This window comes from Pseudophryne corroboree, chromosome 11, assembly GCF_028390025.1.
Source record: "Pseudophryne corroboree isolate aPseCor3 chromosome 11, aPseCor3.hap2, whole genome shotgun sequence".
Taxonomy (NCBI): domain Eukaryota; kingdom Metazoa; phylum Chordata; class Amphibia; order Anura; family Myobatrachidae; genus Pseudophryne; species Pseudophryne corroboree.
In genome coordinates, this window is record NC_086454.1 from 146,174,700 (window position 1) to 146,189,116 (window position 14,417).

A 14,417-nucleotide genomic window follows, 5' to 3' on the forward strand; every position below is an offset into this window, starting at 1 on the left:
GGGGGGGTTAGAGAAAGTGAGGAAATGAGAAGCAGAGCACGAGAGTGTGTCAGGGTGAGAGGGGGAGAGAGGAATGCGAGAGATAGAGGATGTCAGAGAAAGTGAGGTAATGACAAAGTGAGAAGGGAGAGCGAGAGTGTCAGGGATAGAGTGGTGAGAGAGAGAGAGAGAGAGAGAGAATGTGTCAGGGATAGAGAGAGGGGGTGAGAACGTGTGTCAGGGATAGAAAGAGAGAGGGGGTGAGAGAGAGGGTGTCATTGATAGAGAGAAGGGGTGAGAGAGAGGGTGTCAGGGATAGAGAGAGGGTGTCATTGATAGAGAGGGGGGTTAGAAAGAGTGTCATTGATAGAGAAAGAAGGGGTAAGAGAGTGTGTCAGGGATAGAAAGATAGGGGGGGTGAGAGGTTGCGCGGGATAGAGAGGGGGAGTAAGTGAGAGAGTGCGGGGGTGAGAGTGGGTGTCAGGTATAGAGAGGGAGAGAGTGTGTGCCAGGGATAGAGAGAAAGAGAGAGGGAGTGTGTGTGACGGATAGAGAGAGAGGGAAGAGAGAGAAAGGGGGTGAGAGACGGTGTCAGCGATAGATAGAGGGGGTGAGAGGGGGAGAGAGAGGGAGTCAGGAATAGAGAGGGTGAGAGAGACAATGTCAGGGATAGAGAGACAGGGAAGAGAGAGAAAGGGGTGAGAGGCAGTGTCAAGGATAGGGGGAGAGGTAGAGAGAGGGAAGAGAGAGAAGGGGATGACCGAGAGAGGATGGCAGGGATAGAGAGGGAGGGCAGAGAGAAAGGGGGGTGAGAGAGACGGTGTCAGAGATGAGAGAGGGGGGTGAGAGAGACGGTGTCAGAGATAGAGAGAGGGGGGTGAGAGAGAGGAGAGGAAAAAGAGAGAAGGGAGTGAGAGAGGGAAGAGAGAAAGGGAGTGAAAGACTTGGTGATAGAGAGAGGGGTGTCAAGAATAGAGAGAGAGAGGGGTTAAAAGTGTCAGGGACAGAGAGGTGATGAGAGAGACGGTGTCAGGGATAGAGGGGGTGAGAAAGATGAATGAGAGAGAAGGGGGTGAGAGAGGGTGTCATTGATAGAGAGAGGGGGAGAGAGGGTATCAGGGATATAGAGGGGGTAAGAGAGAGGGAAGAGAGAAATGGGGTGAGAGAGAGATGGTGTCGGAGATAGAGAGAGAGGAAGTGAGAGTGGGTGTCAGGAATAGAGAGAGGGGGTGTCAGGGTTAGCGAGAGAGGGGGTGAGATGGTATCATTGATAGAGAGAGGGGGCGTGCGAGAGGGGGTGAGAGAGAGAGGGTGTCAGGAGTAGAGAGAGAGAGTGAGTAAGAGAGAGATGGTGTCAGGGATAAAGAGAGAGGGGATGAGAGAGGGTGTCAGAGATAGATAGATAGATAGATAGATAGTGAAAGAGAGGGAAGAGAGTGTGTCAGGGATAGAGAGAGGGGGGTGAAAGAGAAGGGGTTTCAGACAGAGAGCGAGAGAGATCTGAAGGCAGATTTTTCCAATCACAACAGGAATCCGGTCCTGCAGCAGAGAACACTAACCAGTCAACACGGAGGTGGCTGTGGGGAGTTGCCGGCGTCAGACTTCAGCAGCCAGGTCCCGCCCATGCTGGAGTCGCGCGCTGGGAGAGGGCACAGCAATGAAGAATGTACTGCTTCCACACTCCAGTCAGCAGCCCTCACCTAATTGACACCGCCGGAGTCAGGACCCTGTGAGGAGAGAGAGAGAGCATGAGAGGGAAAACTGTGGGAAGGGGGCATTGGGGGTGCCGTGGATGGGGGAGGGGGGTGTGAGGAGAGAGTGAGCAGGGGAGCAGGGGGGCAGGGGAGGGAGGGTGCCGTAGATGGGGGATGTGAGGAGAAAGTCAGCAGGAGAGGCGAACCTGTGTGGTGAGGGGTGGGGGGTCAGGGGTGCTGTGGATGGGGAGGTGGATGTGAGGAAAAAGCGAGCAGGAGGGGAATCTGTGTGTGTGTGTGGGGGGAGTCTGGGGTGGCCTGGATGGAGGAGGGGATGTGAGTAGAGTGTGAGCAGCAGAAGGGAACCTGTGTCGGGGGTGCCGTGGATGGGGGATGGGATGTGAGGAGGGGAGGGTCAAGGGTGCCGTGGATGGGGGAGAGAGTGAGCAGCAGAGGGGAACCTGTGTGCCGAAGGGGTGGTGGGCTGTACTTCAATTTGCAGGGCAGTGGGGGACTCTGGTAAAAAGCAGGAGCATGCCCCTATATTACCCCAGTGCAACATTACACACAGCATACACAGCCTCCCTTCTCCATAATACACCCTGCACATTAAAGTATATACAGCATACACCCCCCATATTACACCAAGCAATTGCATTACACACAGTACCCCCCATACTACACCCAGCAATGACATTACACACAGTATCCCCCCATTACACCCAGCAATGACATTACACACAGTCTCCCCCATATTACACCAAGCAATTGCATTACACACAGTACCCCCCATACTACACCCAGCAATGACATTACACACAGTATCCCCCCATACTACACCCAGCAATGACATTACACACAGTATCCCCCCATTACACCCAGCAATGACATTACACACAGTATCCCCCCATTACACCCAGCAATGACATTACACACAGTATCCCCCATTACACCCAGCACATTACATTACAGCCCCCCCCCCCCCCCCATATTACACCCAGTACATTACATGATACATACCCCCTCCCCATATTACACCATGTACTAGATTACACACAGTCCCAGTGCCACATTACAGGACACACAGCCCCCATTCCACACAGCACCCACCTGGCTATATGTAGTTCCTTCCAATAAGGACAGGGGGCCGGCCCCAGGACAGTGTGGGTATGTGGGAAGGCAGCACTGCACAGGCACATCGTATGGAGGAGCAGGAGGAGGGAATGTGCTGCTACACGTTGCCATCTGACTCAGTGTGGTGGGAGGGGCCAGCAACCAGGAAGCAAAGCCCAGCTTCAGACTGCCTCGCTCTCTGTGTACACGGCAGGGGGGAGATCGCTGCACACAACCCTGCGGTGGCCGGCTTTGAAGTCTCCCGTGCCGGCCCCGCCCCCCGATCTCCGGACTTGCGCATGCGCAGTCCAGAATTTGAACTTAGGACCCTCAAAATCCGGGAGGGTTGTCTAGGGGTGCGGGGCAGCGGGAGGCTCGTGTAAAAATCGGGAGCCTCCCGCTGAATGCGGGAGGGTAGGCAAGCCTGTATTAAACACCCCCTACCACCCTGGAAGTCATGTACCAGGGCCCCTTCATTCAGCCCAATGCCCCCTTCTACAGTTTAGTGTTCTCCCTCCCGCCCCATCTGTGCAGTAAAGGAGTAATTAGCAGAAATTACTGCTCCAGGTCCTACATGCTGAGCAGAACATAGAACACCCCCTACCGCCTGCGGGACATCAAAGATGCTGCTGATAGCTCCCCCCACCCCTACTGCTGGAGCATGGGTAGGGGCCCCAGTGCATTGCTGTGCCCAGGGGCCTACACTGCTGTTAAGACGGCCCTGCTTAAGTGTCCTGTAAATGCTCAGCGCTGATGATGCAGGCGGCTTTACAGAGGAGACATTGCCCAGCAGTCCGAAAGTCAGCTCAGCATGTGTGTAATGGCGTCCAAATGCCGACAGGGAGAGAGAGATATGCAGCTCAAGGGCAGGAACATTAGCTGTAAATGGCGCCTGGTGCTGGGGGAGAGACTGCAGGTCAGAGCCTTATCCCCTTGCTCGAGTTCACCACCGGGTACTGCGGAACTTGGTAAAACGGATTATGAGGTAATCCGACCTGTGCCCTTGCCCTGGTGGCCTAGTGGGGCCCCTGTACGGCCACAGTGTACACGCCGGTGCACGCAGTCCATTTCCTAAAGACTGCGCCGGATCGCAATTTGCAGCGGGTCCCGTCTGGAGGACCCTCTTTCCTCCTCCCTTGATGCAGCCGCGCAATCCCAGAGAGCAGTGGCAAGTGTGTGTGCCCTAGTGGAAACCGGAGCCCTCCGCTGTAAGTACCCGGCAACCAGGGCGCGGAAGTATACAGCGCCGCTGGGGGAGGTGAGGGACTGACATATAGCATTTGCAAGTGCCTATGCTGCGGCCCTTGAAGTCTTCTATCTTCATAAAAGCTCTTTTCAGGGCTGCCTAACACAGCCCTCCCTGTTAGCTGCCTGCACTGCAGGCACCAACTTACAAACTGAGCTCCAGTGCCTGGAGGCGGGGATATAGAGGAGGCAGCGCTAAGCCTCCTGGGAACAGTCAAAGCTTTTAGCCTGTTGGTGCCTCGGATCAAGATCCAACTCTACACCCCGATGTTATCCCTGTGGAACCCCATTGTACCCCGCTGCAGAAATTTTGATTTCAATACGAATGCTGCATATTATTGAACTCAGGGATCAATTATTTTATGTGTGTATTGTTTTTGTATATGGGCCCTCATTCCGAGTTGTTTGCTCGCTAGCTGCTTTTAGCAGCATTGCACACGCTAGGCCGCCGCCCTCTGGGAGTGTATCTTTGCATAGCAGAATAGCGAACGAAAAACTAGCAAAACTGCTACTAAATAATTCTTAGCAGTTTCTGAGTAGCTCCGGACCTACTCACAGATTGCGATCAGCTCAGTCCGTTTAGTTCCTGGTTTGACGTCACAAACACGCCCTGCGTTCGGCCAGCCACTCCCCCGTTTCTCCAGACACTCCCGCGTTTTTCGCTGACACGCCTGCGTTTTTTTTTGCAAACGCCGGGAAAACGCTGAGTTGCCGCCCAGAAACGCCCCTTACCTGTCAATCATTTACCGAACAGCAGTGCGACTGAAAAGCGCCGCAGAAGCCACAGCAAAACTGCTAAGTTTTGTGTTAAATAACTAAGTGCATGCACCCTGCGTGCCTTGCGCATGAGCAATTTGCAACAAATCGCAGCATAGCGAAAATCGTCAACGAGCGAACAACTCGGAATGACCCCCCATACTGTTTCTCTTACGTCCTAGAGGATGCTGGGGTCCACATTAGTACTATGGGGAATAGACGGGTCCACTAGGAGCCATGGGCAGTTTAAGAGATTAATAGTGTGGACTGGCTCCTCCTTCTATGACCCTCATACCAGACTCAGTTTAGAAAATGTGCCCGGAGGAGGCGGTCACAGCATTAGGTTACAGGAAGGCTGCAGCCTTCCTGTTTTGTGGAATTTTTGGGGGGAGTAGGAACCAACTCTTGAAGTTAATGGCTCTCTATCTCCGCTGACAGGACACTGAGCTCCTGAGGGTAATGATCGCAAGCCCACGAGACGACCGCTCACGCCCGCAGTACAGCCGCCACCCCCTAACAGAGCCAGAAGATAGAAGGTGGTGAGTACAGCGCCGGCGTCCCAGTTAGCGAATCGCCGGCGGGTATGGAGGCACAAGGGTGGGAGCATAGCTCTGACAGGCTGCGCTCCATGAGGGCTCAGCAACACTAAGTGTAGGCACTCGGAGGGGCGTCCTGGGCCAGCGCAGTTACCCTAAAGTGGTCAAAGAAGCTAACAGGGGCTAATCCCGCTGTTAGCATAGTATACCTCCGGCCAGTATAATCAAATTTGTGCGGGAAGCCGTGCACCATTACAAGGGGCGGGTCTTCTCCTCAGACCGGATCCAGCACTCATCAGCGCCATTTTTCTCCCTGCAGACATAGAAGGAAGACACTAACAGGGAGCGCTGACCCTCCACATAACTCCAGTTATCCTCTGCGGTAAAAAGGGTGTTATAGAGGGGTGGTCTATTGTTAGTACTAATTAACCTATTAAGGTTAGTTAGTCAGCGCCGGGCTTTTATCATAATAACTGCCCACAGGGGTGCTGGGTGGCTGGCTCCTTAGACTCTCTGAAGGTACTCTGGTAGAAACTGTATCTGACATTCCTTTAACGTCCTAGAGGATGCTGGGGTCCACATTAGTACCATGGGGTATAGACGGGTCCACCAGGAGACATTGACATTTTAAGAGTTTAAGAGTGTGGGTTGGCTCCTCCCCCTATGCCCCTACCAGACTCAGTTTAGAAAATGTGCCCGGAGGAGCCGATCACAGCTAGGGGAGCTTTCCTAATGAAGTTTAATTTTAGAGTTTTTTATTTTACAGGGAGGCTGCTGGCAACAGCCTCCCTGCAGCGTGGGACTAAGGGGGGAAGCAGTGTCCGCCCTGCGGGGTCTGAGCCACTGACTCCGCTGACTGGACACTGAGCTCCAGAGGGGCTGATCGGTCTCCGCCGCAGGGGAACCGCAGGGGATCCGTCTCCGCAGCAGGGGAACCGCTGAAGCAAGTGGTAAGTTAGTCACCGACCCCCCTACCAAGCGGGGGGCCGGTGTGAAGATGGCGGCAACAGGGGTTGGAGCGCGGTATTAACCTGGACTGTGTGTCCTATTAAGGTGCACAAGTCAGCACTAGTAAGGGAGTTTCTCCTTTTGTTAAGCGCTGGTGTGGGTTGGCTCCAATCTCTGTCTCTCTCTTGCCATTCTTGGGGGGGAAACTCTGTCTTACCCCATCCTGTGTGTGTGTGTGGTGTGTTTGGTGGTCACCAGCAGCAATGTCAAGGGATACAGTGTCATATGCTGCAGAGGATTTATCCTCACAGGATGATCCCATTCCATGTAATCAGGTTAGCACTGGTTTAGCACAGATTCCAGCAAGGGAACCAGAGTGGTTTTCCTCTATCAAGACTTGGATTACTCAGATTTCTGACAGGGTTACCAGTAATGAGTCGGCAACCCAGGTATTGCAGTTCTCTATGGCTGTGTGGCCCTTGTCAGGTACCTCAGGTCACCCCTCTATATACCCCCACAAACGTGCTCTTGTGCAGGTAACACAAGATGACACGGATACCGATTCTGGGGGTAATTCCAAGTTGATCGCAGCAGGATTTTTTTTAGCAGTTGGGCAAAACCATGTGCTCTGCAGGGGAGGCAGATATAACATGTGCAGAGAGAGTTAGATTTGGGTGTGGTGTGTTCAATCTGCAATCTAATTTGCAGTGTAAAAATAAAGCAGCCAGTATTTACCCTGCACAGAAATAAAATAACCCACCCAAATCTAACTCTCTCTTCACATGTTATATCTGCCTCCCCTGCAGTGCACATGGTTTTGCCCAACTGCTAAAAAAAATCCTGCTGCAATCAACTTGGAATTACCCCCTCTGACACTACAGATGGTGATGGGGATGTATTGCGGGGGTCCACATCTCTTGCAAGAGGGGTGCGGTTGTTGATCGAGGCTATCACGGATGTGTTAAATGTTAATGATACCACACCTCAGCAGGTTGAGGAGGCTTTCTTCACGGAAAACAAGAAAGCCTCGCTAACCTTCCCTGCATCAAAAGAGCTGAATGCTATATTTGAAAAGGCCTGGGTGAATCCTGAAAAGAAGTTTCAGATCCCTAAGAGGATTTTGGTAGCTTTTCCTTTCCCTGGGGATAGGAAAAAGTGGGAAAACCCGCCAATTGTTGACGCATCTGTATATAGACTCTCAAAAAAGGTGGTTTTACCGGTACTGGGATCTTCCGCCTTAGAGGAGCCGGCGGATAGAAAAATTGATAAGGGCCCTCATTCCGAGTTGTTCGCTCGTTGACGAGTTTCGCTATATTGCGATTAGTCGCTTACTGCGCATGCGCAAGGTTCGCAGAGCGCATGCGGGTAGTTATTTTACTCAAAAGTTAGGTATTTTACTCATGGCATAACGAGGATTTTTCATCGTTCTGGTGATCGGAGTGTGATTGACAGGAAGTGGGTGTTTCTGGGCGGAAACTGGACGTTTTATGGGTGTGTGCGGAAAAACGCTGCTGTTTCAGGGAAAAACGCAGGAGTGGCTGGAGAAACAGGGGAGTGTCTGGGCGAACGCTGGGTGTGTTTGTGACGTCAAACCAGGAACGAAACTGACTGAACTGATCGCAGTGGCAGAGTAAGTCCCGAGCTACTCAGAAACTGCAAAGAAATTTCTATTCGCAATTATGCGAATCTTTCGTTCGCAATTCTGCTATGCTAAGATACACTCCCAGAGGGCGGCGGCTAAACGTGTGCAATGCTGCTAAAAGCAGCTAGCGAGCGAACAACTCGGAATGAGGGCCAATACTCTGAAATCAGTGTACACTGCTTCAGGGGCCATATTACGTCCCACTATTGCTAGGGCATGGATTGCTAAGGCTATAGTGAAGTGGTCGGCTGCCTTGATGGAGGATTTGGATAAGATGGATAGGGATGACGTTGCATTGTATTTAAGCAACATTCATGATTCTGCAGGTTTCATGGTAGAATCTATGAAAGACCTGGGTTCCATGGCTGAGGGAATTTCTTCCATGTCTGTTTCAGCTCGTCGGGGACTGTGGCTCCGCCAGTGGTCAGCCGATGCGGAATCCAGAAAAAGTGTGGAGTCGCTGCCCTATACGGGTCAAGCTCTCTTTGGGGAAGCCCAAGACGCGTGGATATCTAAGTCTCCGTATCTTCCGTCAGCAGCTCCTGCTCCAAAGAGGCCCTTCTCCTCAGCTTCGCAGCAGTCCTTTCGGCCCAGCAAGACCAGAAAGGCCAAGTCATCCGGTACCTTCTACATGGGAGGTAAGGTTAAGTCCAAGAACCCTGCCGCAGTAGGTTCCCAAGAACAAAAGCCTGCTTCAAGTACCCCTAAATCCTCTGCATGACGGTGGATGGGACGGCCCGGAGGTGGGGCCCGTGGGAGCGAGGCTCAGACAGTTCAGTCATGTCTGGGTATCCTCCGGCCTGGATCCTTGGGTGGTGGATATTGTCTCTCAGGGATACAGGCTGGAATTTCAAAGTCTCCCTCCTTATCGTTTTTTCAAGTCGGGCTTGCCAACTCTGTTGGAGGACAGCACAGTGCTACAAGAGGCTGTTCAAAGGCTGGTAGAGGCACAAGTCATTGTGCCAGTACCACCGCACATGCTGACAAAGGGTTACTATTCGAACCTTTTCGTGGTACCGAAACCGAATGGTTCAGTCAGGCCTATACTGAACCTAAAATCATTGAACCCCTTTCTAAGGGAGTTCAAGTTCAAGATGGGAGTCTCTCAGGGCGGTGATATCAGGTCTGGAAGAGGGGGAATTCCTGGTATCTCTGGATATCAAGGATGCGTACCTTCACATTCCGATCTGGCTACCGCACCAGGCTTATCTCTGATTCGCGTTGCTGGACTGTCATTTTCAGTTCCAGGCTCTGCCGTTCGGCCTCTCCACAGCACCGAGGGTGTTTACCAAGGTGATGGCGGAGATGATGATGCTACTCCGAAAACAGGGTGTGAACATCATTCCTTATCTGGACGATCTCATGATAAAGGCATCATCCAGGAACAGGTTGCTGCAATCCATTGTTCTCACAACACGGCTGCTTCAGAGTCACGGGTGGATTCTGAATTTTCCAAAGTCACATTTGGAACCGACCCGGAAATTGTCATTTCTGGGAATGAGCCTGGATACGGAAGTACAGCGGGTGTTCCTTCAGCGAGACAAGGCGTTGGTGATCCAATCCATGGTCCAGGATGTCTTGAAGCCGCCCCGGGTGTCGGTTCATCAATGCATTCGCCTATTGGGAAAGATGGTGGCCTCCTACGAGGCTCTCCAGTACGGGAGGTTTCTTGCTCGGACCTTTCAACTGGACCTCCTGGACAAGTGGTCGGGATCTCATCTCCACATACATCAAAGAATTTGTCGCTAAGGGCAAGGATCTCACTACTCTGGTGGCTTCAATTGCCTCACCTCCTGGAAGGCCGCAGACTCAGAATTCAGGACTGGGTCCTGCTAACGACGGATGCGAGACTCCGGGGCTGGGGAGCAGTCACTCAGGGGGTGACCTTCCAAGGAAGATGGTCAAGCCTGGAAGCCGGCCTGCCCATCAACATTCTGGAACTAAGAGCCGTCTACAACGGTCTTCTTCAGGTGGCCCCTCATCTAAGAAACAGAGCCATTCAAGTACAGTCGGACAACGTAACAACAGTGGCTTACATAAACCGACAGGGCGGAACGAAGAGCAGAGCGACAATGTCAGAGGTCTCAAGAATACTCCTCTGGACGGAAAAGCATGCTTGGGCGCTATCGGCCATCTTCATTCCGGAAGTAGACAACTGGGAAGCAGACTTCCTCAGCAGACACGATCTCCATCTGGGAGAGTAGGGTCTCCATCTGGAGGTGTTCAAGGAGGTGACAGATCTTTGGGTTCTACCCCAAATAGACATGATGGCCTCTCGTCTCAACAAGAAGCTTCGGCGTTATTGTTCCAGGTCAAGGGACCCTTAGGCAGTGGCGGTGGATGCCCTGGTGTCTCCATGGGTGTTCCAGTCAGTGTACATGTTTCCACCACTCCCACTCATTCTAAGAATCCTAAAGCTCATAAGGAGACAAAGGGTTCAAGAGATCCTCATTGCTCCAGACTTGCCAAGAAGGGCTTGGTATGCGAACCTTCTGGATCTACTGCAAGAAGGGCCGAGGCCTCTTTCTCTTCGGGAGGACCTGCTGCAGCAGGGGTCGTTCACCTATCAGGACTTGCCGCGGCTACGTTTGACGGCATGGAAGTTGAGCGCCTGATTCTTGCTCAGAAGGGTATTCCGAAAGCAGTGATTCCTACCCTCATACAGGCTAGGAAAGGGGTAATGTCTAAGCATTACAATCGTATTTGGAAGAAATATGTCTCTTGGTGTGAGTCCAAGAAGTTTACTGCAGTGGAATTTCAACTGGGACGTTTCCTCCTCTTCCTGCAGGCGGTAACCGCATAGTGTTTGCGCCACCAGCGGGTTCCTATCCCACTGTTTTGTCATTGTAATTCTTTTCAGGTGTGTGTGGTGACACACCAGGATAGGATCCCACTAAAGGCAGCAGATAGAGTGCGCAGGAATTTACCTTATATAAGTCGTAGTAATCTGTTTTCACCTTAAGGTATTCTCCAGCTGCACCACAGACATGTTCTCACATAGAGATGTAAGGAGGGAAAAATTAGAAGAAATATTTCAGGACCGTGTAGATTCCATCCACTGTGTAGATGAAGATCTAGAGGGAATGATGGATAAGTTACAGAATGCTCTATTGAAAGAAGGAAAAATATGGTGGGAATTGATTTCCTTAGAGAGATACATCTCTGAAGAGATCATCCCCAGAGGTCTACGAATAGATAAATTGCCCTCTTTTCAAAACAGATCCTCACCATTTGAAGTAGAATGGATGAGAATCCTAGACTCCTGCTCTCTCTCCCTTATGAGACTTTTGGTACGAGAGAGAACAAAAGAGTTAAAAGATATAGAGACCGAAATTGACTCCCTAAAGAGCCTGATAGAACCGTTTAAAGATCTTACGGATTATAAAGAGATGGAATTAGGTATTGTGGAGAAAGTGAGATGCAATGAAAAAGAACTCATGCAGAAAAAGAAGAAGAAATACCTACGTGATGTCACTGATTTTAAAGAGGGAAAACAACACCTCATTACTAGGAAGGAGAGGAATTTCTTTGGACTACAGAAATCTGTAGGAAGGAATTATGACAATAAAGTCAGATTTAATGAGAAACATCAATATAAAGAGAATAGGAAAGAAGAAGAAAAAAGAAAGCCATGGGGTAACCCCAGGAGAAATTCCGAACAATGGAGAAGATCCCCCAAAAGAAATCTATATAGAGGATTAGGAAGAAAATCATGGAGAGAAAGAACCCCCAGCACGTCAAGGAATGCATATCGAATGGAAAGAAGAAAATCTTGGAGGGAGAGATATCAACCCAGGAGGAGAGAGAGGAGTATTCATTATCAGGAACGGGATCCAAAAGAGTACACCGGAAGAAGAGAGAGTAGTATTCGTCATCAGGAAAGCGATCGGAAGGAATACATCAGGTATGATGGGCGAAGAACCCAAAATAGGACCACCTACCACCATAGAGAAAATGACGAGGGGGAAGTTTTTTTAGGATAAGACCCGCCCCGAAAACAAAAAGAGGGAGACGTGGCGGGAAGAAAGTAGAGAATGAGGGAGACCCACCTCTGAGGAGAAGGAAGAGATAGAGGAAGAAACGAAAGAAGAGAATTAATGAGGACAACGGCAATCTCCAGACAGATTTAGAAAACCAGTAGAAAAAAGAACAAGGTATGTCAGGATTTTCAATTTAAGCAACTATAAACTCTCGGAAGAGGAAGAAAGGGTTTTATCCAGAGGTCTCAAATTTGCTCCATCGGCAAAAATTGACAATTTTGAGGTATATGTGGACCTGCAAAGGTTCATACGTAAAATAACCCTCAAGAAATTCTTTGAGGAACATCCTGCACAAGAAGAGGGAGAGCGGAGCATCTTTAAACCAAAGTCCATCTTCTATCCAGATCACAAAAAAGGCTGCTTCGTAGAGACTTTCGAAAAAGCCGTCAAAGAAGATCTTGAACAAGAGATTCCTTGGAAGAATGGATCTAGAAACCTGAATAAGAAAGAAAGGGAAGCGTTGAAGAACCTTAAAGAACAATCTACGATCATAATAAAGCCTGCTGACAAGGGGGGCGGTATTGTCATCTTAAATTTGAAGGACTACGAGGAAGAAGTCATGAGGCAGTTAGGAGATGAGCAGACATATAAGAGGCTAAGAGGGAACTCCTCCGAACAGATAAAGAAGAAACTCACCACCTTTTTGGATAAGTATAGACATCTCGATACTATCACTGAGAAGAATTACAAGTACATGCTTATTCAAAATCCTTCTATACCGGTGTTTTACATTCTACCGAAGGTACACAAGAACACGGAGAAACCACCTGGAAGACCCATAGTAGCTGAGACTGAATCCCTAATGTCGAATTTATCACAGTTCATAGACCATCTGTTACAACCTTTGGTCATAAAGATACCGTCCTACCTTAAAGACTCCACAGACCTAATCAGAAAATTAGAAACCTTACAGTGGAGATCGGATTACCACCTAGTAACTGCCGATGTTTCATCACTATACACCATCATTAACCATACAGATGGTTTAGACTCAATATCCTACTTTACTTCAAAGGAACCCCATTTAAACCCAGTCCAAGATTTTATTTTAGAAGGAATAGAACTGATCTTGAAGAACAACTTTTTCGTTCATAACCAATCCTACTACCTGCAAATAAATGGGACGGCTATGGGTACCAGGTTCGCCCCAAGTTACGCCAATTTGTTCATGGCCAAATGGGAACAGGAAGTCATGGACACTTGGGGTGGCGAAGGGGCGGACCTGGTTACCTGGGTTCGGTACATAGATGATATTTTCTTTGTATGGCGTGGCACGGACTCTTCACTCCAGGATTTCTGCCAGATTATTAACAATAACAATAAGAATATTGTACTTACCTTTGACACCAGTATGGCATCAGTGCACTTCTTGGATCTTGAGATTTTTGTAAAGGGAGGAACGCTTCATACACGTACATATACGAAACCCACAGACTGTAATTCATTCATACCCTCCAATAGCAACCATCATAGGAACTGGCTAACATCAGCACCAAAAGGACAATTCCATCGGATCAGGAAGAATTGTTCAAGACTGGAGGATTATCAAGAACAGGGCACGAAGCTAAAGGAGCAATTCAAAGCTAAGGGATACACGGCCGAGGTATTGGAAACCCCCTTTCAGGAATACCTTACCAGTAATAGAAAGGATCTCTTGGAACCTAAAAAGGGAATGGAAAATCCTTCAGAAGATATGGGTATACCATTTATTACTAAATACAACAGTCAACATAAACAGATGGAATCCATAATCAGGAAACATTGGAACATTCTCCTACGAGACCCAGTGTTGAAAGGAATCCTGAGGGAGAAACCTAGATTCATATATAGGAAGGCGGATAACCTTAAGAACCACTTAGTTAAGAGTGTGATACAAGATAAAAAGAAACCTGGTACTATCATGACCAAGGGCTTTCATAGATGTGGGACCTGCAGTATGTGCAGAAACTGTAAAAGTCCCACTTCCAAAATCACAGAGTATACCTCCACCTCCAATGGAAGAACTGGACAGATTCAGCAGTTCATCACTTGCATAGCAATCACGTGGTATATCTCATTACTTGTTCTTGTAAGAAGCAATATGTTGGAAGGACCAGTAGAAAATTGAGAGAACGGATGGCCGAACACGTTTGGAATATAAAGAAAGGTGTTACCACTCATGGGGTTTCAGCCCACTTTAAGGATCAGCATCAGTGCCAACTTGCTGATTTGATCTCCTTCTGTGGGATACATATCATAAAGGGAAATTGGAGAAAAAACAATATGGAGGAGGAACTTGCCAAGAGAGAAATGCGGAGCATCTTCGAGATGGGCACTCTACATCTAGCAGGTCTCAACCTAGATTTTGAGACAAAGTGGTTTTTATGACCCACCAACCAGTCTCTTAGAACTCTCGACCAAAGGTTTTTTGGAACCCTTCCAACCACTCTCTCAGACCTTTTACCTAAAGTCTCGTGGGAACTTA

The 14,417-nt window shown here is 49.5% G+C and overlaps 1 long non-coding RNA gene across 3 annotated transcripts in view; it reads right to left on the minus strand.

Annotated features, from left to right (window-relative positions):
• LOC134970035 (uncharacterized) overlaps window positions 1–14,417 on the minus strand; it is a 135,922-nt gene that overhangs the window by 77,472 nt on the left and 44,033 nt on the right. For 2 of the 3 annotated variants that reach the window (XR_010189624.1, XR_010189622.1), the window contains exon 2: window positions 1,539–1,706. This is a non-coding gene — a long non-coding RNA (uncharacterized LOC134970035). Of the gene's footprint in view, window positions 1–1,538; window positions 1,707–2,783; window positions 2,873–14,417 lie in introns of those variants that run through there. The other variant, XR_010189623.1, reaches the window with a different exon arrangement.